The sequence below is a fragment of the Cyprinus carpio genome, chromosome B16 (genome assembly GCF_018340385.1).
Source record: "Cyprinus carpio isolate SPL01 chromosome B16, ASM1834038v1, whole genome shotgun sequence".
In the NCBI taxonomy this organism is placed as follows: Eukaryota; Metazoa; Chordata; class Actinopteri; order Cypriniformes; family Cyprinidae; genus Cyprinus; species Cyprinus carpio.
Window position 1 is genome coordinate 6,562,164 of NC_056612.1, and position 25,810 is coordinate 6,587,973.

Here is a 25,810-nt window from a genome sequence, read left to right on the forward strand (position 1 = left end):
GAGTTTGATGTACTATGTAGACGTAAGATTCAAAGATACAAAGTCCTCTTAGAACATGTAAAGGACAACTCAGCTGTAAGGTTGTTCTGATATTATCATGGCTTTGACATTTGGATCAACAACTTGGTTCAGGTTAGTTGCATATAGAAGTCCTGAAGGTACAGCAGTAAAGTGAATCCTAAATTCTGCATTTCCAAAAACAAGAAATCTGTCTATCCACACTGAAAACGGTGTGTGGTGCAAGAAATATAAACATTTCTAAAACTTAAAGGGATAGTTCACCCAAGAAAATAAACATTTGTCATTATCTGTTTACCCTCATGTTGTTTCAAACCTGTATGAATTTCTTATGTTCTCGGCCTTTCTGACTCAAAGCCCCCCATTATTAGCTTTTTCTGTGGAATTTCTGATAGAATTATGATGATGCTTCTTGTTTGCAAACTTTTTTTTTACAGAAACTGCCAGCATTAATGTATTCAGTTTATTGAACTACTATTCTTTTTTGTGATTCCAGATTGAAATGTTTGATTGTGTATGCTCTTCAAAAGAAATTACATAAAATGTATTCCTCTTTGGAAGTTTGTTGAGGCCCCCCAGTGAGGGAAGGTCCTAGTTTGAGAAGAAGACTTAATTCAGTATAATTACTGACTGCTTGTTCACATGACCATTATGTAAACATACCCATTAAGCATTTTGTAAGTCTAATTTTATAAAATAAATGTCCTTTTTTGTTTTGTATTGTTTAGTACATTTAGATCCAATTATTGGATTGCATTTGTCTAAAAAGACTGTCAACAGTTATTAAAAAGTAAACATACCTTTTGCAATAAATATTTTAAAAGCATTATTAAAATGATCTCATTATTTGGCAAGGGAACGGACAAACTCTGGTAGTAGCAAACTCTTTCTGTCATATATATGTATGTATGTATATATATATATATATGTATATATATATATATATATATATATATATATATATATATATAAAATTATGGTACATGTAACAATGTGTTACATTAAACCATAACATTTTAATCAATGGATTCCAATAGCTTTAATTACCTTTAGTGTGATTGTAAACTGTATCAGTATTGTTTCATCCAGTGGCATAACTTTGCTTTGAAAAGTGGTGGGGATACCGCACAATTTGTTTTGCTAGTTTTTAATTTTTTTTATTTAATAACCTAATTTACTTGGTGACTTGGTTTAGAGTTGGAAAAAGTTAATTTTCACTTTTTCAAAAATACTTTGATGTACCAGGGGCGGCGTCAGAGAATTTTGAGGTGCTGAGGGGGTGCTAGATCACTGACAGGTAGAGCTGGGCAATTCAGGGCTCCAGACTCTTTCTTCCCACTGGTTGCTCTTTTGCAACTAACATTCTCAGTTGGTTGTGCGAGCAGATTTTTTTTTTTCTTTTTTTTTGCTACAACATTAATCAATGCATGCTGATGAACTTTTATCATAGTTTATAGTTACATAGAAGCGAAAGTGGTTAACATTAAACCTGTTCTTTTTCATCAGTAGTATTTGAATTTTGTGAATGGGAGTTCCTCTTTTGCTATGTTATAAGCCCGGCTTTGGATGTTTTTTTTTTTTAATTTCATGATCTTGTCAGGTTTTACAATAAAAAATAATTGTCTGTTTTGCTTACATCTATACACCTTTCACCTTTTAAGACTAAAAAAAGATGGACCCATTGTTATTTTTAATTAAAATGCACAGCAACAATAAAACAGTAAGATTCAATGACAAACTAGATTACAAAATGTTTATTAACAAAAACAAATAAGATGAGGCATGGCACAGGCCTACACTACACTACAATACTACTGTATTAGGCTATATAATGACTATTAATGTTTTTCCCCCCACAAGAATACAACAATTTTTGCTGAGCGCACCTTCACATATAAACCAGGCTCTACACTCGAAGCACTGCATAGTTCAAACAAGTTTCTGTTTAATGTTTCTCATATGCAACAGAAATGGCAGCTTTTATGTGTTAAACAATGTGGTGGTTGCTCACAAAATTTAGTTGGTCGCAGTCTGGAGACCTGCAATTAATAGTAAATATAACCAAAAGAGTTTATTATTATTTTTTATATGAATAATAATACAAATCTAAGGAAAACTCTCCCATTCGATTTTGTAATATTCTTTTATTTTGTAGTCCGTATAAAAAAGGTGTATTTCTATTAAAGGCACATCCATGTGGAGATGTACCCGACATTGACTCAGAAAGCACTAGTTTATTAATAAATAATTAAAATGTCTTCTTTTCCCCCCCGACACGTTCATAATCACTTTGCCGGTGCTTTGAGGCAATTGCTTTATGCGCAAGTTTGGGCACGAAATAGGCTCTAAATAGGCTCTCTTATTATATTAATCAATTTAATATAACATGTGACTAGTTGACTAGAAAAATCTTTAGTAGAGGGCAGGCCTACTTAGCACAAGGAAGCGGTCCCTTTTTAAAATAAAATGCTATAATGACATTAAGAAAATTGCGACAGCTGCAAATAATGTCGTTATTGCACTGCACGAGTTATGCATGCGTGAGGTGCAATTTATTTATTTTTTATCACCAAAATTAGATTATGAAGAATGATTTGTTGATCTTGTTTTCCCTTTAATACATACCTTCTGCAATATATTTTTCAATTAGCCTACTTTCAAAAAGTGGTAGGGACAATATTGACCCTGGCAAAAAGTGCTGGGGCATGTCCCACCTGCAAATTACACCTTTGGTTTCGTCATATTGTGTGACACTTCTCCAAGATTTAATTTTTGCACTGCACTGTACTGGAATCTGCGGTGACCGATCAGGCTAAATGTGGATGCGATCATGCATAGAGTAAATTAGAATCATAATTGACGATCAATGATCTTTACTATTCTCATCCCTAACAAAACCCGAATTAGCTGGAATTTGCTATAAGCTGAATCCTGCTCAGGAAATTTCCATATTGGCAGTGATATAATCGCAAAGGAGAGCTGAAAAGTCAAAACAGGAAGAGTTATGTTCTCAAAACTGCAGTTACAGGCTTAACATGTCCATCAGGGGAGCAGCATGGAGTGAGAGTCCTCAACCCAAACCACAACAATCCCCGCTCAGTTTAAGACTGAGATAAAGACAAAAAGCAACACACAAGGGCCGTGGGGATTTTCTCTGCAGCTCATTTCGGCCCTCAAAGCCCTGTGTGGCCGGCTCAGGGATTTCAGCTTCTTTTCGGCACTGATTTGTTTCTGCCCTCTGCCATAAAGGCATAATCCCAAGAGACTCCGGGGCAAGGGCCAGCCGCGCCTAATCCCGCCCCTCTTTGTGATGTCGCCGGCCACTCCAGAATGGAGTGTGGGGTTTTAGGAGGCTACACAATACCCCCAAAGAGCACCGCCCCTTCCCCGGCCCAAAGAGAGGCTGACCGGAGTGAGATTCCCGTCACTGAAAGGCCTTTGGTGTGCGTCAGTGGCTCCGGTATTGTTCACATGCCAACGCGGAGTCAGAGCAGAACAAGAGTTAACACCTGCTTAGACGGCCTCCCAAATCCACCCTGTTTACTTAGCAAGGCTTGTAGATGCATCGGGGAAATCAGGCTGAGGAGTCTAATGGGACTGTGGGCTGAAAAGCACATGGGAATCAGGGAGATTAGGGAGTGTTAATGCCACTGTGGGCTGTGAAAGGATGATTGGAAGAGAGAAAGAAAGAATGAGAAGAGGAGGAGAACCGAAGTCTATGGGGACGTGTAACGCGTAGGCCTCTCATGACCTCCGCATGTACTCGGGCACAAAACTGGGCCTGTGTATTTGAGGCGATCGATATTTCCCACCGCCTCATGTGCCACTGCCTTTGGAACAAACAACACTGCAAATTACATTTTTCAAACCATGTGTTGCTTCAAACTGTGAACTCAGCCGCCACGTAAACAGACTGCAGGGGAGATAATGTGTGATTGTTTGCGGGCAAACTTGGAATATACCACCAAAAATTAAATGCGTGTGGAGTAAACACATGAAAATGCTTTTATAATGAGCAGAGATTTTGAGGTGACATATTTCCCTTTCGGATGAACTATTTAAAATGCAGTGTGTCCCTAGCACACATAGACAATCTGTTCACCTGATCCTTGGGCACCATTTGCCCTTGACAACATAATCACATACTGTCCCATCCTGGTGACCTGCTACCACATATATGCTTATGTGCGCACACATACACAAGTCAATCAATGCTGTGTGTCCCACTTCTATGACTGTGGTTTTTGTAGGTATTAAATAAATATAAAGTTTTATTTTAAATAGCAGTGCGCTATCTTGGTTAAAAAACCCAAGGTCAATGGGAGGTGAAGCCATTTATTTAGTAACCTTTGGGAGTAATTTTAACCAAACACTTTATGTAACTATTTTAGCCTAAATTATATATATTGGTAGGACGTCCTGTTTAAACTGCTTGCTTTAATGATACAACTGCATTATGACATATTCACAAGAAGCATAAATAGGAGCACTAGTCATCAATTCAAATCATTCATCGTCATGCTGCAGGACCTGATGGCTTTTGAGTTTTTGATTACAGATGAGGTATTCTGTGACAGTACTAGTATTTCTGTTCAGTATTCTGCCTTGAAAACCCTTTTTTTCTATGTTGAATGTGTATGAAAAAAAAGCTAAAAAAAAAAAAAGCTAAAAAAAACCCCCTAAAATTTCTGAATGGATTTAAATATTGTGAAATGTGTTTTTAGGAATAAGAAGTCTTATTGATAGCATTTTTAATTTAGCATAAATATTTAACAGACTAAAAACATAGGCCAGTGGATGTGCACAATGTTGTGAATAACATTCTGCTGAATGACGAAATTCTGTGGAAGTCTTTCTGCACAATTCTGAAGGCAGGTAATTGACATTAATTTTTAAAGCAGTGACTGCAGTGTCCTGCAAAGTGACATGTACTTCATTTGAAACTATTAAAAATAACTTTTATTCTTTTAATACTTGCAATATTAAAAATCATTAGTCACAATGCAGCATTACTTAAATGAACTGCATAAAAGTTAAATTTTCTTCTAAAATCTTGATCTGCAAAACAGTGGGACACTGATGATTCAATTGTCTGTGACACAGTTATGATGTTGTTCATTAAAAACACAGCTGGCATTTATTAACCAACGCTGTCGTATGATGAGATGACTGAAATCCTGCTGGCATCATCTGTTTTGTTTATCATACATCTTCACTGTAACTGTTAAAAACTGAGGGATCATAATGAAAAATGCACTCAGCTGCTTTTGACGACTTACTAGAGAAGAAATGATGAGATGTCCAGTAAGTAATATAGTGAGCAGCCAATGTGTGCTGTTTTTTACTGTCCACTATGTAATTTATAGGGAGTGAAACAGCGCACAGTTCTGAAAAAGTCTGACTCCCTGGGCAGTGTATTTACTGAACTAGGGAGTAGGTGGAAACATACCCATGGTTTTTCATCTTCAGCAATTCCAAACATACAAAACACTGTAATGTGTTTATATTTACATATCTTCCCAAACATGTCCACCAGAGACCACTGGTCAAGCAACACAGCACTTGTTGAGCTAATGCTGAAGCATTTGGGCTCAAACAGATCTTTCATAATGTCACAGAACAACAGGTCACATTTATTCACAAAACATAATGTGTTTCGTATCCAAATATTATATATATATTTTAGACTAACTGCATTAACTGAAACATTTCTGTCATTCCACTAATTTTCCCAAATTACAGAATTTCTACCATTTCAGAAGTTTCCTGTCAGTAAAAAATGGTAATAGTGATTGAAATTGAAGAAAAAGGAAGAAAAAGTCTTAAAGTGCTCTGTTTGGGGAGTTGAATGATAGAAACAAGATTTCAAGTGTAAATTATTTGATTTTGGATATTGTTGGTTAAATCAGGTGAGCAAATTTCAAAAGTGTTTTTTCTCCCTACTTTTTGTAAGAATATTTTGTATGAATACTACAATTACATAATAATTACAGTTCATGTAGTGGAACGTGAACAATGAAAGTAATTTGCATTTATATCTTCAATAAATCCATTTTAGACCATATCAAGATCATTTTGGGTGAATTTACACCTGGCTTTTTAATGTGGCCAGTTGTGATCTCAACACATAAAACACATTAACAACAGTATCATGACTGAAGAGAATGATAAAATATACAATTTTAGATAAAGCACAAACATCCAGGTTTAAAAACCTTTTTTTACAGCAGAATTGCATCTTAGTTTTAGTGTGTAACAATGCGTCTGTCAGTTTTTCCTGGCACAGTGGGCAGAATCAGCTTGGATTCTGCCTTGAGGGTCATGTGGGCACAGCTTGCCACTCAAACACACACACACACACACACACACACACACACACACACAACACACACACACACACACACACACACACACACACACACACACACACACACACACACACACACTTAGAGAGAGAGCAAGAGAACCTGGATGCAAGTCTGAGGGTTACTGATTTGAGTGGAGTGTGTGGGGAGCTGGTCTCTAGTCTTTCTGCCATCTGTGAGAATTTTATGCCACAGTGCATCACTATGCCAACCACTTTCATTTCACTCGCTCTATCTATCTTCAATAGATGGGATTGTCAGTGTAGACAGTATCTAGACGTGTCAGCTGAAAGCCTCTATCAGACATGAGAGTCATATACAGTGTGCGGTATATGAAACCACAACAATGGAATATGAAATACAACAAAGCCTTCCACACAACCTAATACTGAACTGCATTTCTGTTTATTGCATCTCCCACAAACACCCAGACCCTCTTTTCAAAGCCAGTACAGAGTCTTCATCTACGGCTGGCTGTCCTAATATGCTTTCATGAGTGAAAGATATAAAACCTTGGCAAAGACACAACATTCACTGGCGATGAAATTCAATCTATCTCTCTGTAAATTTGCGGCTTGCTTGAAACGAATGAGAGGTAAATCTCTCTTTTCAATTATGAATGTCTCACTCATCTGAATTGATTATTTTTGAAATGGATGCTCCATTATTCATTATGGGGATCGGTTAATGACACATGAAAATGCAATGGAGAGCAGAGGGTGTGTAAAAATGGTCCTTATGCACTTACTATAGTCTAATAATGGATTTCACATCACAGATTCTTTATTATATATCATGAAATTACTGTTGGACACAGTGGAATCGATCTAATGCAAATTGCTATTAAAATTACATTTATACTTGTAGGATGGTCATCACTAATTCAATCTGTGTCATCGGGCATGATTTGATATCTTTGTATTTCATTACTATAGACCACTGTATTGTCTGCATATCATCTGCACTCTAAAAATAAAAGTTCCAATTAAAGCCAAGAATGTTTTTTCAGTCTGACATTGTGTCTACTCTGGAACCTTTGAGACTACACATGGACCGGTCTGCTGTAAGTGTAAGACTAGAGCTCAGCAACAGTGAAATTGGAGAATAATGTATCCCACAGACTTCTGAAATGTAACAAATGATGTTTATCTGAAATGTAACTGATATGTACACACTTTAGCTAAATTTGGTTGTCAAATCACTTGCAGTGCTTAATGCTGTTCTGTACACACACAGTTCAGTAACTTACAGGAGTAACCACCGCATTCTATAACCAAATTCACTCTTAAAAAATACAGATAGTGAAAAATGCATTTGCAGAAATTCTACACCGTGTTTACGGAACCAAACAACTAGTTGTTAATGTTGTATTTAAAAATACGTATTAGAGTTGTGGTGCAAGAAATTACATGAAAGGAGGTATGTTTTGACTCAATGTTGCCAGATCTTGCCATAACAAAAACAGCAAATCAGAGCAAACATGTAATGACCTTAAATCCAAACACATTATTTTTGAAATAAGCCACATTCCAAAATTTTGCAACCTACAACCTGTCTACTTTATTATTTCCAAAAAATGGATTGCTCTATGCGAGCCCAAATAATAAGCCTAAAGACGCTTAAGCGTTATTTCTAGTAAGCGGACATAGTAACACTTAACAAAACATGACGGCTCTGTCATTGGTGAATAAATTAACCTTCTGGTGCTCCTCATTTGGGAGTCACACTTGTTATCTTCAGGGTCAAAAGTTTTGGGTATATGGTTATAGCCATACCAATTCATTTGAGTGTGAGATATTGTGTGTGTGTGTGTGTGTGTGTGTGTGAGAGTATGTGTGAGTGTGTGTGTGTGTGTGTGTGTGTGTGTGCGTTATTTTACACTCACACTCTACACTCTTGATGTTTTAAAGTGTAACCCCTTCCTTGCTGTCCACTTCTTTACTGCCTTGTAGTTGAATTATTGCTTTTATTTTACATATCTGTGGTGTTACAGTCACACCAGTTCATAGGTGTAAGTATGTGTGTGTGTGTATGCGTGTGAGTGTGTGTGAGTGGATGTGTTGGTTTTGCACTCTTGATGTTTTACAGTTTCACCCCATCATTGCTGTGAACTTTTTTCTGCATTGTGGAAGATTTTTAGAATCTCTGAATTTTTGTGTTTTTGTCGATTTCCCATTCATTTCCTATGGGCAGCCGTTTTTGACTGAAAACCACAAGTGTGAACATTTTTTTTTTTTTTTAAATCATGCCCTCAGTTTTTTTTTGTGTTCACATTCCAAAACACCATTCCAATGAAGCTGTGATTTAAAAAAAAATTAAAAACAGAAATTTTTGGCCAAAAGTGACCGAAGAGCACCAGAATCACCAAACATAAGTTTTTAGATGTTGTAATATTACTTTGGTCAAAAATAGGGGATACCAAATATGCAAGATAAAACAAAGGTACACACAAAACTTGATTTAGGGGTTTACTCCTGTGGCATGCACAAAAATGATTGTATTTCAGTGAACTGATCACAAAGTGTTTTAGACTGCAAGCATCGTATGGCCTTTGGGTTATCTACAAGAGAAATCATTGCTGAAGAAAAAGTCTTGATTTTTAAAAGTGAACATGTTCTGGTGATGGATGGATGATGATTCCAATCAATATTTCAGTTCAGCACCTCCAGATTGTTCTGTGAACTTCAGGTGAAGGTAGCTTGCAGGTCATATAATGGAGAAAAATTTTAGTCCCTAAGTTTCATAAATGTTTAACGCTATAGACATATAATTTCCCATAGTGGAGGACAAGAACATTAAGAACCAGATTTACCTGACGGATTTAAGTTGGTATTTAAAAAACAACCAAAATATAAAAAGTAGACTTTCTAGAATGACTCAATAACACTCACTATCCTAACCCAGAACCTATCATGCCCCATACCCCTTACTCCCTCTCCCTCCCTATACTGTATACTGTACTTTCCTTCCAGTTCTCTAGTGTCCCATTTAATAAAAAGAAAAAGGCAGCTCTGTATAAGTAGCCTCTGATGTGTTTCTGAGCAACATCTGGATGTTTTTCAAAGTCCCTCAATAGAGATATTCAAATTAATAGGCTACATAACCTTTTATTGCACAAATAAATATTATAGACCAGTGGATTATGCATTATAATGGGAAAATATCACAGTTAGCATTCTTAAACACTTCCTGAGAATTACATTTAATCACTTAACTTTTTATGGTACTCTTTTGCTTCATTTTATGTAGTTATTTATTATTATTCGTTTTCATGAGGATGTATATATGTGACCCTGGACCACAAAACCAGTCTAAATTTGCTGGGGGATATTTTTAGCAATAGCTAATAATTTCCTACTATAAATATATCAAAACGTAATTTTTGATTAGTTATATGCATTGCTAAGAACTTCAGTTGGACAACTTTAGAGGCGATTTTCTCAGTATTTTGATTTTTTTGCACCCTCAGATTCCAGATTTTCAAATTGTTGTATCTCGGCCAAATATGGTCAGATCCTAATAAACCATACATTGATGGAAAGCTTATTTATGTACACTTAAGACTTATGACACTTAAGGTCCAGGGTCACATATATATATTTTTTTATCCGTTCAGAAGGCCAAGAAAAGTGTATAAGTGACTGTATAAGGACATACGTAAGTGACTATAACTGCAGGTGGGTGTCCATTTATGTACTATCCAAAGGAATTTTGTGATGTTTTATAAATAAATACTACTTTTTAAGATATTACACATTAAATAAATGAACTGCTTGCATGGAACTTGTGAGGATGAGCTTGAGAAGAGATTTGACGATACGAGTATCGATACAGCTGGCCCTGTATCGATATTGTGGCATGTGTGCAGGAGTGGACCGCGATTAATTTGAATACAAGAACAACATTTAAAATTAAGTAGAAAAGTGCAATGTTTCTAAAAAATAATTAATAGAGCATAATATATAGGCTACAACAAGGTTTAATCTGGCCGCAGAGGAACACAACTGAGTTGCCTGATATAAAGAGACGTAATCCCGAAACAGAGCCTCACACTTGCGCAATTCGGAAATATCTGCTAAGTGTGTTTCTTATCTTTGTCAACCTGGCAACCATGTGCACGTGCTCTCTTTCCACTGTGGATAAACGCGGTTGCTTTCTGAAAACACCGGTTAGATGCAGTTTAGCGATCTCCACTTCAATATTCTATTTTTAGAAAAGTGATGATTTATGAGAGAGAGAGAGAGGCTGCGTATGTATGAATTACCACCATTTTGCCTCGTTCCTCTATTAACAGTGAAGCTGTGGCTTTAACCCTCTGGGGCCGACTAACGCTAATATGCGTTTTGAGGCATCTTCTCCTGATAACACCAAAAAGAACTTAAATTACACTTTTAGTTTTGATCGTACAGATAAGAGCAATACATCAATCGAATCTGTAAAGGGGTCTTATTTTATTTGTATACACACATAATAACAAAAAAACTTTGTGCATTTATAAAATAAAGAAAACAAACAGGGTGCGCTGTCTGCAGCCATGGTCTGCGGTGATCTTCATTTAGAAACGCGTCATTAAAATGAACTGTAACTCAGCAAATACTCAACACAGAGACATGAGAGAGTTATCTATAGAAAGCTTTTAAACTAAGCAAGTCTTATCGAAAACAAATATTCTGTGATAACATAATCCATATGAAATCAAAGCGATGTCCAGTCTTTCACGTCTCCCTTCATTATATCTAATGTGACCATGCCCACGCACCGAGCGCGCTATTGGCATTATAATTATCCACGTGAAGCTCACGGTGGGTAAACGGCCCATAACAACAAACAAAGCAGCGAGTTTTTTTTACATTTTACTTTGCGCTGAGAGGAATGAGACTGAATTCACCACAGAAAAGACTAGCTGTGACAAATAAGAAAGAATTCACCTCAAGAAGCTTTGGATTACCTTTGGATTATTGATGCAGCGGCTTGATCAAGCAGAGATCATAAACATGAGTAAGTCTCTTTTTTTTATTATCCTACTTGTATTAGTTTTCACATGACCTGTACACATTTTACTAGTTAGACTTTTTTCAAACTATAATTCCTGACTAAATGTATAATCAAGTGAAACATTATAAAGTTTCATTCACAGCATCTAAATGTCTCACCATGCCAGGATGTTTTTTTATGTTATATATACATAAACAGCAATACAATATTAAAAAAAAATTATTGTTGCTAGCCTGATGTCAGTAAGAATGGTTAGATAAAACTTTATTGAGTTTATAACTATATATATTGTATAGGCCTACATACTAAGAATGCTTGTGTTTATGAATGTAACTAAGCTTCTGTTCATAAATATCTACTCTGGTGTAAGTATTTTGAATGTGTTATAACCGTGATCCTCTGACGGTGTAAATGTATCAAGTAAGCTGTAAATATCACTGATAATATGTGTGCTATGTGGCATTTGTGTTCTTTTTTTCTATAAATTAGTACTAGTATCAGTGACCATCACAATAATGTTAATAATGTAGTTTAAAAAAAAATTATTTTTTCCTCAGAGTCTTTCTTGTAACTCTTCTCTCTCAGTCACACACCTGGCTGAAAGGCTTATTATGCAGCTCATTATTGTGGGCCTTTGTCTTCTCAGGTGTGAATCACAACATTATGCATGATAGTTGACGCCTTCTCGCATATACATTTCCTACACAAAAAGTGTCTTAAAAAATGTAAATCAATATATTGTTTCTGTGAGTGAGTAATCAAGATGAATTTCACATCATTTTGAAGCAAAAACTCTAGGCTTCAAAATCTGTTCTCAAAAGTCTTGTGAACAAATGTTCTCTAGGTGATTTATTGCCTTATTTCAGTGACTTCAAAATTTTAGTTTTTTACTAACCACGCATAATTGTCACTTTCTCAAAAACACAATCATGTACATACATGCTGCTCACATATTATCTTATCACAGTTTCATCAGACTACAGCCATATAAGACTTTATAAACAAATGAAAAAAAAAAAAAAACAAAAAAAAAAACAAATATCAAAAACACTACACTTCCAAACTTCTCTAGGCCCCCAAAACACCCTCAGGCCCCAGAGGGTTAATTCCTTTAGAAACAATGATGTTGCCAGCTCCTTGTTGAGAAAGATAATGTAGCTCTTCAGCGATTAAGCTATTTAGTTGATACAATTGCGGTGCAGCACTAAAAAGTTTGTGAATGTCTGAGTGCAGCCTCAACGTGATCTGTGTGAGTGACTGAGCGTGTGTGCGCATTAGATACAGTGAAGACAGTGCATTAGTTTAGAACTCTTCTAATTTATATTTTTATTTTTTAAACGTAGAGAGTGTGTTAATTTATGCAATGATACCCTATCAGCAATGTAATTTTTTAAATATATTAGAATGAGTACATTACAATATAAATTTATTAAAACAAGTACATTATTATTTATGGGCCTAAAAACAAGATGCAAACAATCAGAATATTGTACCTGGTGGGGAGTGCCCAATGTAAACATGAAACATATGCCGCTACCTATATGGTACTGTGGTACAGTTATGGAGGCCCTTCAAAATGCAGAGGTTAACTGCCGCTCTGCGTGACTTTGATTACACACTTTGTTAGAAATTGACACAGTGGTCTAATTAATAAACATAGAACTATTTTGCCAGCCCGGGCCTCCGTATCGTGATACGTTTCGTATCGTGACTTTGCTGGTGATACACAGCCCTAGTCATGAGCCGATACGTTTCGTATCGTGACTTTGCTGGTGATACACAGCCCTAGTCATGAGGCTAATTTTTTTTAATACATCATCTGAAAGTTGAATAAATAAGTTTTCCATTAATGTATGGTTAAGATAGAACAATATTTGGCTGATATACAACTATTTCAAAATCTGGAATCTGAGGGTAAAAAACAAAACAAAACAAAACAAATCAAAACATTCTACATATTGAGCAAATTGCTTTTAAAGTTGTCCAAATGAAGGAAATGTACAAAGTTTTGATAAATTTACGGTAGAAAATGTACAAATTCAACTCAATTCAACTCAAACTGTGAAACTCATGTATTACCTAAATTCAATGCACACAGACTGAAGTAGTTTAAGTCTTTAGTTCTTTTAATTGTGATGATTTTGGCTCACATTTAACAAAACCCCACCAATTCAATATCTCATCAAATTAGAATACTTCATCAGAACAATAAAAAAAAAAAAAAAAAAAAAAAAAAAAAAAAATTTTTAGTGAATTGTTGGCCTTCTGGAAACTATGTTAATTTACTGTACATGTACTCAGTACTTGGTATGGCCTGCAAGGCATGGAGGTACTGCCTCAATTTTCAGCGTGGCATGGAGGTGATCAGTTTGTGGCACTGTTGAGGTGGTATTGAAGCCCAGCTTTCTTTGACAGTGGCCTTCAGCTCATCTGCATTTCTTGAACTGGCCAACAATTTGCTGGCCAGTCAAGAACACCAACACCATGGTCATTTAACCAACTTTTGGTGCTTTTGGCAGTATGGGCAGGTGCCAAATCCTGCTGGAAAATGAGATCAGGATCTTCAAAAACATCATAAGCAAAAATAAACATCAACAAAACTTCTTGGTAAACGTTTGCAGTGACTTTGGTTTTCAAAAAAAAAAAAAAACCACAATGGACCAACACCTACTACAGCAGATGACATTGCACCCACAAATCATCACAGACTGTGGAAACTTAACACTGGACTTCAAGCAAATTGGGCTATGAGCTTCTCCACCCTTCCTCCAGACTCCAGGACCTTGGTTTCCAAATGAAATACAAAACTTGCTCTCATCTGAAAAGAGGACTTTGGACCACTGGGCAACAGTCCAGTTCTTCTTCTCCTTAGCCCAGGTAAGACGCCTTTGACACTGTCTGTGGTTCAGGAATGGCTGAACAAGTGGAATTCGACAACTGTAGCCAAATTCCTTCACAAGTCTGTGTGTGGTGGCTCTTGATGCCTTGGCTCCAGCCTCAGTCCATTTCTTGTGAAGTTCACTCAAATTCTTTAATCCATTTTGCTTGACTATCCTCATAAGGCTGCGGTTCTCTCAGTTGGTTGTGCATCTTTTGCTTCCATACTTTATCCTTCCACTCAACTTTCTGTTAACATGCTTGGATACAGCACTCTGTGAACAGCCAGCTTCTTTGGCAATGAATGTTTGTGGCTTACCCTCCTTGTGAAGGGTGTCAATGATTGTCTTGTAGACAACTGTCAGATCAGCAGTCTTCCCCATGATTGTGTAGCCTAGTGAACCAAACTAAGAGACCATTTTGAAGGCTCAGGAAACCTTTGCAGGTGTTTTGAGTTGATTAGCTGATTGGCATGTCACCATATTCTAATTTGTTGAGAAAGTGAATTGGTGGGTTTTTGTTAAATGTGAACCAAAATCATCACAATTAAAAGAACCAAAGACTTAAACTACTTCAGTCTGTGTGCACTGTATTTATTTAATATACGAGTTTCACAATTTGAGTTGAATTACTGAAATGAACTTTTCCACAACATTCTAATTTATTGAAACAAAACAAAAAGAAAACTATGTCAACATCATGTGCAAACAATTGATACTTTTTTTTACCTTTATATCCAATTACATATTATCCTTTTATAGCTACTATTCTACTAAAATTCCATTATATATATAATTGTAATGTGTAACAACTATTTCAGCAAAATCCATACAAAAATAAATTGCTGTCCCTTTCTGCTGCGCTCCGCCACTTTAATACAAAATTTGTTGTTAATCATTTCCATTATTTGTTATTTATTTATTTATTTTCTTTTGATTATTTTGTCCTGCCCTCAAGTAGTAGTATTTTTACTCCAAAAAAAAAAATAAAAATATTCACAGATTGACTTCTAGAGTATGACTAGTCACTGGATGACTAGTACACCATCCTGGCCCACCCGTAATTTGTGTAAAAGGATTGGCTAAACACAAAACAGTTAGAAAACTAGTATGGACAGTAGTGCGCACACACACACACACACACACACACACACAACAGACTGACTGACCAGCTGAATGAGGAGGTTGTTTAGGTCTGTCAGTGGCTTGTTGATGAGCAGTAGTTCCTCTGCAGCCTCAGTGTCTTCATTACTGTCTGATCTCTACAAAAAAGAGAAAGAGAGAGAGAGCATTATTAGATCGAGTAGAAAAAACAAGAGGGAGAAAGCAGGGGAAGCGAACGGAAGAAAATGAGGACAGTCAGTCATTGGGGGGATGCTTAGTGAAGAGAACTCAAGACCCAACGCAGCAGAGGATTGAGCGTCTGAGAGATTCCTGCTCATGTAATCATCACAGGAAGTACAGTAGCTTGAAGCTGGTGCTATTTTTAACAGAGATACTCCTCGGAGGTGCTGGGGTCTCTGAACACTGCCCAGCTCTGCTGCCGGAATGGAACAATGTGTACAGCTTGCTGTCTACCAACAGCCACAACATCTTACTCTTTAGTAACAGCTGTCAGAGAGAGACAGACAAAAATAGACAACAACAGCAAAAATGCATAAAAAATGCAAAATTTGTTACCCATCAGCCATCAGCGAGAGCAGCCATGCAGCGAGTCTGGTTCAAAAGTTCATGCCGCTGTCTCCAGCTGTCTTATTCTGGCTAATATTTCAGTGAATGTGAGTGTCTGGGATCCTCACGCAGATTGACAGACCGGGGCAATGAGATTACAGCAAGCCTTTGCTTAATAGGACTGCAGCTTTTCACAATTAAACTCCCTTCACTCATTTCAAATATTAATGATGGAGCTCGGGTTGACATCGTGAGAGAAACCGTGAACGCGAGAGGGAAGGACAGTCAGCGCAGTGGGAAATGTACTCGGGAACGTCTCGCTCATCATTATCACCCAAATGAATTTGGGTTGCACGGACACTTTTTAATAAGCTTTGCATTTCTCTCTTTCTGTCGCTGTCTTTTTTTCTCTCTCAGAGAGCTGAATTCCATTACAAGCTCCTTTTTTGCAGTGTCCGTGCATAAATATGTATGGAAGGACGCTGACTGAAAGACAAAGGCCTTGGGTGGATAATGAGGGTTGAGGAGGAACTGACAGGGAAGTGACTTCCTGTGAGTCCTGTGTGCCACATATCTGACTTTAAAGCACTGTTTACCACGGGTCTGCTGAAGCAAACCGGTAAAAATAGCACCAGGAACTATTAGACGTCAAAGTGCTGGAAATTGAACACTCACACTCACACGCACGAACGCGCTCGGTAACTCTGACAAAGATGTCCGCGGTGAGTAATTATGGGTAAAAGGTGTGGTGGATCCACTCGGAGTGAGTGGCTGGATGTATGCTGCTGGTATCTGCATAGCAGTTGTCATTGCATAACAATCTAATCATCAGTGAGGAGAGGATCCAGACATGAACCCCCTAAAAGCATGCCTACGGCGACAGTAGCAGGCAAGCGCTCCCTGAGGACGGGGGGCTGGGGGGTGTAGGGAAAGGAGGAAAGAGAGAGAGAAACGAGCTCAAGAAACAGCTCAAGAAATGAGGGCAACAGAATGAGAAATGTTTACAAACAAGAGGATGGGAGGGCGAGGGTGAGAGAGGGGAAATTAAATATGAATGTATAACTACTGGAACGAGAAAATTTGGATGAGAGGATTAAGCTGACTCTGACATGAGAAACGAGACAGACCAAGAAAAATGAAGATAGGAAATCTGGAATAAAAAAATAAATAATAAAAAAAAAACTATTTATTTTCATTAGTATTTTTATTTTATTGATTTTCTTAATATAATAACTAAAATTGATTTTCTGAAAACTTTGTTTCACACTCCAACACTAGACTAAATGGGGATATAAATGGGGATGTATTTTTTTTTACTGAAGATTTTTTTGCTCAGTAACATTTTTATTAGTTTTTTTAAAAGGCATGTGAAAATGTGATATGTGCAACAAACATCTTCCCAAATTCGTAATGAGAATCATTTATAAATCTGCTGTTTTTCTTCAACAAAAAGAAGCACTGAGATCTTCCTGCAGGTTTCTGCCAAAATAAATGCTAAGAAAAAGCAACTCCATCAAAATTAAAAAAATGTTAATATGGTAATTTTACTGTTATTTGGTAAATTAAAATAAAAAAAGACAACAATAATGATAATAACCCTACAACAGCTCTATTAATAGGCCTACATTTATTATAGCATTCACACATAGTGTTCAAATTGGGATCTGTAATATATTCTAATGTTTAAAAAAAAAGTCTCTGCTCAGCAAGGCTGCATTTATTTGTTCAGTAAAAATACATGCCTGATTAAAGAAGGGGTCTCAAAACTGGCCAAAAAAATATTATTTTACTAACTTATTAATTTTAAGTTAAATTGTGCTTTGTCTGATAGAACGTAAAAAAAATAATAATAATAATAATAAAATAAAATAAAATAAAATAAAAAAAAGTTCAGTTCAGTTTTTTATTTGAAAAGTAGGACAAACTAGTAAAAAGCACATTGTAGCTATTTAATTTATGCAATGGTGAAAAAAAAAAAGAAAAAAGGGGCAAAACAGGCCTACATGGGGGAATATATACTTCGGCCAAGAATCAAAAAAACCAAGTTCAGTATTCGGGCTTCTGCCCAGTGCTTAATTTTAATCAACTTTGGCTTCGGCCAAGAATTTTCATTTCGGTGCATCCCTACATTCAACATTTCTCAAGATTTTTACTAGAGTATGTAGAGGCATTCCTATTCAGTTTTTAGAAATTTTATTGATTATTGCAAGAAACAATATCCTTTGACAATTTTCAGTTGTAGTATAGAGTTTGCCATATGTTAATGACTCTTGTTAAAATCTTGTTAAAATCTCTTGTTATTTGTCAAGATAGATAGATAGATAGAAAAAAACACAACTCATTACTTGGCCACAGAGATAGATAGATAGACAGATAGACAGATAGATAGATAGATAAAAGAAAACACAACTCATTACTTGGCCACAGAATTCTACTAGTTGCTGGATGACTAGTAGACCATCCTGACCCATCTATCATTTATGCAAAATAAATGCTTAGAGGCAAAACAGATGGGAAATTAGTATGGAAAATTATATTGACATTTTCCCCAGTGGAGACACTAGCAATAATGTTTAAAGGAATAATCTGAGTTGAAAACAAGTTCAGCTCTATATTATTTTCCCTGTGGTACAATGTTAAAAGGAAAAGTCACCTTCAGTTCGTCCCCATTGACTTCCATAGTATGGAAGATGAACTATACCTTTAACTTTAACAGACAAAAACAGTCTATGATAATTAAAAATGTAAAAATGTAAAACCATCAATAAAGACCTATTATACTCTCAGTTTATGTCCTTTGTAAGTGCTGCAGTAAGGAGTGACAGCCCCATATTCATTTCTCTGAGTGACAGCACAGTTATTATAAGTCCACTTTGCAAATTATTCAGGTTAAATATACAGTAGCTTCCCAAGCTATTCATTGTTAAACAACAGTTAAGCTGTACTTTTGAAATAGCTACATTAAAAATATTTAAGTTGGCATTATTTTGGTAACAGTATAGGGACCAATTCTCACTATTAACTAGTTGCTTATTTACATGTCTATTAATAAAATATTGGCTATTTTTTAGTACTCATAAAGCACATATTCTGCATGACCATATTCTACATCCGTAATCCTACCCAATACCTAAACTTAACAGGCAAATTAGGAGTTTACTGAGACAAAAGTAATTGTGAATGGTTTGTTAATAGCGAGAATAGGACCTTAAAATAAAGTGTGACCATTATTTTTAACATATTCACAACTGTTCCAAAATTTAGGGTCGGTAAGATATTTTAATTATTGGAAAGTATTCTCAGTAACTTTACAATAAGGTTCCATTTGTTACAGTGTTTATTAATCTTTGTTATTACACGGCTCTGTGGAATACTTGATTCTGATTGGTCAGTCGTGACATTCCGAGGTATGTTATCCCTGGATAACAACCTGTAAAAGCTAATAACACAGGCTCATCTGGGTAACAGCAGTCGGCGTTGTACTCTTGCTTGAACAGTTTTTTTTATTGGTGGAAGCTTTGCGTTTGTTTAGCTAATACAATATTAAAACTTGATTCAAAATGGTGTACAATTGTTTAATTATGTCATCCTGGTATCGCGGACTCGCTCTCATTTTATACAAATGCAGCTGCTGCCATTTTGCTACGATTGTTTTGTACGCTGTAATGGATTATAAGAGAACTAACAAACTGGTAAGGATTTAAAAATATTTTTGTCTTAATTATTTTATTGCCTTAATTATTTTGTAGTGAAATGTTGTGTAATACGTGGTTTGCCTGCACCATTTCCCTTAAATGTCCGTTTAGTTTGAATTTGCCGCTTGCTCGCAACTGCTGTCTTCACGGAAGCTTTGCGTTCAAATATTTAAATTCAAATCAATATTTTGCATCTAATTATTTACTTATGTGGCAAGTAGCCGTGTAATAAGCCGTGTAAACCGCTACGCGTCGGGGTCCTGATCACCCTGTAGGGTTTTTTCTGCGAGAACAACCGGCTGGATGTACATTATCCCTTACTTAACGTTAGTTAATAAAAAATACAGCTGTTCATTGTTCTTTTTCTTCCCCATTAAATAACACTGATAGATAAAACCTTTTTAGTTATGTTTTAAATGTTGGAATCATTGACTAAGATTAATAAATTCTTTAGAATTATTGGTTAAACTTTATTTTAAGGTGTCCTTGTTACAGTGTAATCATACATTTACGTACTGAGCAGTACTAATTAACTACATGTACTTACTATATGGTTAGGGTTAGGATTAGGGTTTGGTTTAGGGTTACTTGCATGTAATTAAGCATAATTTATTGTTATTATAATAGTAAGTATATGTAACGTGTAACAAGGACACCTTAAAATAAAGTGTAACAAATAATTTTTCATAGTTCATGTGGCTAACTAATATTAACAAACAGGACCTTATTGTAAAGTGTTACTTTAAAGAGGTCATATGACGTTGCTAAAAAGAATGTTATTTTGTGTATTTAGTGTAATGCAATGTGTTTATGCGGTTTAAGGTTCAAAAAATATTATTTTCCACATAATGTACATTATTGTTGCTCCTCTATGCCCCGCCTTTCTGAAACGCATCACTTTTTACAAAGCTCATCGTTCTGAAAAGCGAGGTGTGTGCTGATTGGCCAGCTATCCCATGCATTGTGATTGGCTGAATGCCTCAAGCGTGTGATGGAAATGTTACACCCCTTACCATACCCTTACCCGTTACAAACGAGGCATTTGTTGCATACAGTGGGGACATAATTACTGATTATAATGACTTATACTGTTTTTTTTAAACGTTGCGTTGTGTGTCGCGCTGCGTAAACATAAAACCATGTCTGCATTTGTGATCGGAGAAACGGCAAACAAGCAGCGCTACTCTACACTGCTAAAAAAAATCACGTTTGAATTATCAGTGGCAAATTATTTAAACGTACTTACAGGGAATGAGTCAGAAGTGCCAGACTGTTCTTGCAAAATTGGAATAGAACAGAAACAGCCTTTGTGCACAGAAGCATTGTAGGCTACTGGTTCAGGAAACAGTTCTTGTCCTCTGTAAAATGCGCTGCACACATCTGTATATTTGGGTTGAACTGCTCTGGAACAGTGTTGTAAATACAACTTAACCACTGATTTCTAGTTGTGTCCTCTTTCGGAAGGCCAAACAAAGTAGTTTCGATTATCAAGAATAATATGGAATGAATTGCCATCGGCAATATGACATGTTTTTTAACAAGTAAAATGAGGTTTAAAAAAATCATTAGAGAAATATTTAATATTACAGTACTCAGTAAATTGCTGATTTTGATGTTTTGAATGAATTTTGGGTTTGTATGTTTTATTGTATTGGATTTATTGTTATGGATTAATGTAATGTAATGTAATGTAATTTTTACCAAGGTAGTGGCTAATGGGGATCCAAATAAACAAGTAATACAAGTTACGCCTTCGTTCTTTGCGTGAATATTTGGGTGGCATTTCACTTCACTTTTGATCAATTTAAACATCTTTACTGAATAAAAGTATAAATATAAAAAAGTATAAAAAAAATAAAAATAAAATCTCACTGGCTCCAAAATTTGAATGACAGCATCATATCAAGCCAATCTTTATTATATCTGCACAAACAATTTCACTAAAATTAATTTTCTCTAAACTTCCAAATGCTATACGATAGAGTGGACAGTTTGGTTTTTGCTCATTAGAGAAGCTAAATAATTACTCTGCTCACTCGACTGTAAAGCTCCATGAAAAATATAAACAACAGCAATGTAGACTTTTGTCATGCTATACTGCTATATTTTGGAAAAAAAGAGTTGGTAACTGGAAAAAGCTACAGTGTTTGCTACTAAGAGTATCAAACAAAAGTCTATTTTCTTCTCTCTTAAAAATACATTTCACAGATTCAATAACACAAACCCTATGATCTTTGCCAAGTGTCATTTTTTTTGTGTGTGCAGTATGCATCAGATGGGCAGTAAAAGGTCCATGGACGGCACATCAGAGGCTGAGACTACAGTTTGATAGCCTTTTTCACAAACAGCCATATTCATAAATTTAAACACAATTGAAATCGGAGACAGAACTACAGAGTAAGAAGGATAGAGGCCAATAAAGAATATGACAGAGAAAGACTGTCCTCCCAATTACAGAGAAATCATTTTAACAAAAACCTATGCCAAGGCAGACAAATTTCTCACTATACTGATGCTATAAAAATTGGCAAATACTATATCTAGCTAAAACTCCATAAAGAACTTTTCCTGTCACAACAAGACCTTCCTATGTGGCATATATATTGCACCACCAGAGCCCCCACTACAGTGAAGACATGTTTCATGCACTTTAAAAAGAGACATGCCATTTCCAGGCTCAGGGAAATGTGCTTGTTTGTGGGGATCTGAATGCAAGAACGGGATTACGGCTAAACTTCATGAAAATCCCTCATTTCTCAGAGCATTTATTATGTTTTAGAAAATACTGTATATATCAAAAGGACAAACTAATATTAGCAAACAGTTCAGTAAACTGTACCATAGAGTACTAACAGAAAATAATCAATTAATCAATAACAGCAAAGATGCATAATTCTCTGGATACCTATACTTACATTTAGGGCTGGGCGATATGGGCAAAAATTCATATCTCTGTATTTTTTGGCCGATTTGCGATATACATTTGCGATATACATCTCGATACTTTTTGTATTTGTATTATTATTTTTTTTTAAATGTATTGTTTCATTGTCATATTTTGTCATGCTTTGTGGGTACTGCTTTATGTGTCCACCCGTCACGTGCTGGTCCACCCTGTCATCTTGATATTTTACAATAATATTTTAAATAATAATTCAGTTTTATCTAATAATCCAGTGTGTTCAATAGCTAGGTGTGGGGGCAATGACATGCAAACAACTATGAGTGTATACTATTTATGAAATGACATAAAGCGAATGGGAAATTAAAAACAACATTTTTGAGTATTGTGAGGGTTGAAAGGCACTCTATGGTGATATTTACCCACATATTAAAGGCTATGAAAATAAATAAAGTGACTGTAACCATGTATGCCTTTATATTATGTGCAAAAAAACAGTTAAAATCAAATGTCATTCTAACATTGTAATATTGCAATCTAAAAACAAAAATAAGGCTTTTAAAGCTGAACTTAAATTCACTAAACTAAAAATGGAAATAAATAAGAACAAAAACACTGAGTTGCATTAGGCTATTTTGATTACCCCATTAAAGTCACTTTACAGTCAGTGCTATCATAAAAATAGACGTGTAGGTATAAAATTCTAATTGTCACATTTATTGTCAGAATACAAATATTTCAGCGAAATTTATATTTTAGTCAGTAATTGTGCTCCTATTTCATTGCGCTCTGAACTATACTGTGTCTTACCAGTTTTTAAAGGCCTTAATATAAAGCTTGTCACACGTTTAGAACAAATTGGATTATGCACTTTCTCCGCAGCAGCTCAGTCTGTGTCCTCCGCTATATTTTTCTGATGTGCTTGTATCAAACTTCTGTATATCTACATAAACTGTATTGCCTCATATCGTATTGCTTATAAATAAAATATCGATATATCATACAAACTCAATATACCGCCCAGCCCTACTTACATTCAAGGTGTTAATCTGTGAAAAATATTGAATATTTGAAGGAAAAAAAAAAATAAATCTAAAAAACAAACAAACAACAACAACAACAACAAAAAAACAAATAAACATTGAAATAGAAATGGATTTATTATATCTGGCACCAAGAACTCTTCTCCAAAATTACTGAAAGTGGTGTGAAGGGGGAAAACCACAGCCTTATTAAATCATTGCACACTGAAAGTGAATGTGGAATAAAAAACAGCAATAAAAGAACAAAACACTTTTCTCATGATAATGGAATGAATGTTACAGCTTAAAGAGATAGTTCACCCAAAAAAAGATGTTAATTACTCATCCTCATGTCGTGCCAAACCAAGAAGACCTCTGTTCATCTTCAGAACACAAATTAAGATATTTTTGATGGAATCTGAGAACTCTCTGACCCTCCCATAGACAGCAAGGATCCTTGCACGATCAAGGTCCGATAACATAGCAAGGAGATCGGTAAAATAATCCATGTGACATCAGGGGTTCAACCGTAATTTTACGATACTACGGAGGTCCCAGAGGTCTTATGGATTTGGAACAACATGAAGGTGAGTAATTAAAGACAGAATTAAAATTTTTGGGTGAACTATCCCTTTTAAGCCCAGTATTATTCAATATGTACACCAACATGTGCAATCATGAACAAGATGGAACCACTGTGGAGCAACCTGCAGCCCTTGCACTCACTTCACACAACACCAAATCAAACAGCTGCTCTGCACAGATAGATCTGCTGTCTTACACTGAACAGGATTTACAGTAGAACGAAAGAACATTGTAGCCGGAGCTACTTGTCTCTGTTTGTGTCTATGATGAAGCGCGCATGTACTGGGCTACTCTGCAGCAGTACCTACCCGAACCAATAGTCAGAATAAAAGCACTTATTAAAGATGTACCGTAGTGATTCAGGAAGCCAAAAACACGGTTTGGAAAATGGATTCATTGAGCACTCGCTTATTATATACATTTTGTTAATTCTGAACGCAAAAAAGTTACGGACTGCAGCTTTAACTAATTGACATGGCATGCTGTGATTTTTGAAATATTTTAATCATATAAATATTTATTCATTTGATATTCCATCCCATCCATTCCACAAAAAAAAAAAAAAAAAAAAACTTCTTACCCTTTCTTCGTCATAGGGTAGGCAAACAAACAAGCAAACAAATAAATAAATAAAAAAGTATCACTAACCCAATAATGCATAAAGGGGCTCAAACCGACCTATATTTATTTCCTATGGAGTTTGGACTTAATATAGAATCTATATGTACCTTTTTTTTTTGCTCTGAGTCAAGAATTTGCTTTAGACACTAAGTCTGAATTCACAATATTCATAAACAGTAGGCAAAAAACTTACCTGGATGATCTACTATTTTTGCTGCTAGTTCAAATCCAATGGACGCTTGACGATCCATAGGCCATGGGAGAAGAGCCGTGAATAGCAATGAAATGATGCAACTCACTCTATAGCTCTATACCTATAGATATTGTACATTCAAATTGCATTCATACTACACATGCTTGATATTAATTTATTCATGCACAGGAACACTTCTTTAACAGTCACAAAGTTCTTTATCAAATGTAGAAGCTACTCAGACAGTGAGTGATTTTAGATCCACGGGAAAGTACAGCTGAGGGCCCAGAAAAAGGAAGAGGTGCAAACGCTGCCCAAAAGTTATTCTTAGAAAGGTGCAAATTGTTTGTGAAATGTTTTTTATCTGTCTGCAAAGATCATTTTCACATTATCTGAGGAAAATGTGGGGAGTGAAGATTCAGAGTAGAATATACTTTACAGTAGATCTAAATGAGTTTGCGTTTGTTTAGAAAAGATACTAGTGTACTAATGAAATGCATTTTAAAATTATACATTTTGTAGAATTTATAGTTTAAATTGTATAATATATATATTATACAATTTAAACTATAAATATATATATATATTTTTTTTTTTTACAAACTGACATCACCAACTACCCAGGCAAGCATAATACAGAGTTTTTGTGGATCCATGTGGATGATGTTCAGCAGACAGAGGAGCAGAGAAGAGCAGCTCTTCAGCCCTGAGTGCATTTCTCTCTCCAGTCTTGCACCAGAGATGTCCACAAAGATATTACACACCACCTCAATCATACCTGAGAAGAGATAAACGCAAACAAAATCATGATTCTATACATCTGCTCTGACTGTCCATCTAATGGTCACAAACATAACCCATCTGACT

General features: G+C 35.7%; 1 pseudogene; it reads right to left on the reverse strand.

The window, feature by feature from the left end:
- The window catches only part of LOC109075091, a 228,828-nt pseudogene that overhangs the window by 45,965 nt on the left and 157,053 nt on the right, over nucleotides 1-25,810 (reverse strand).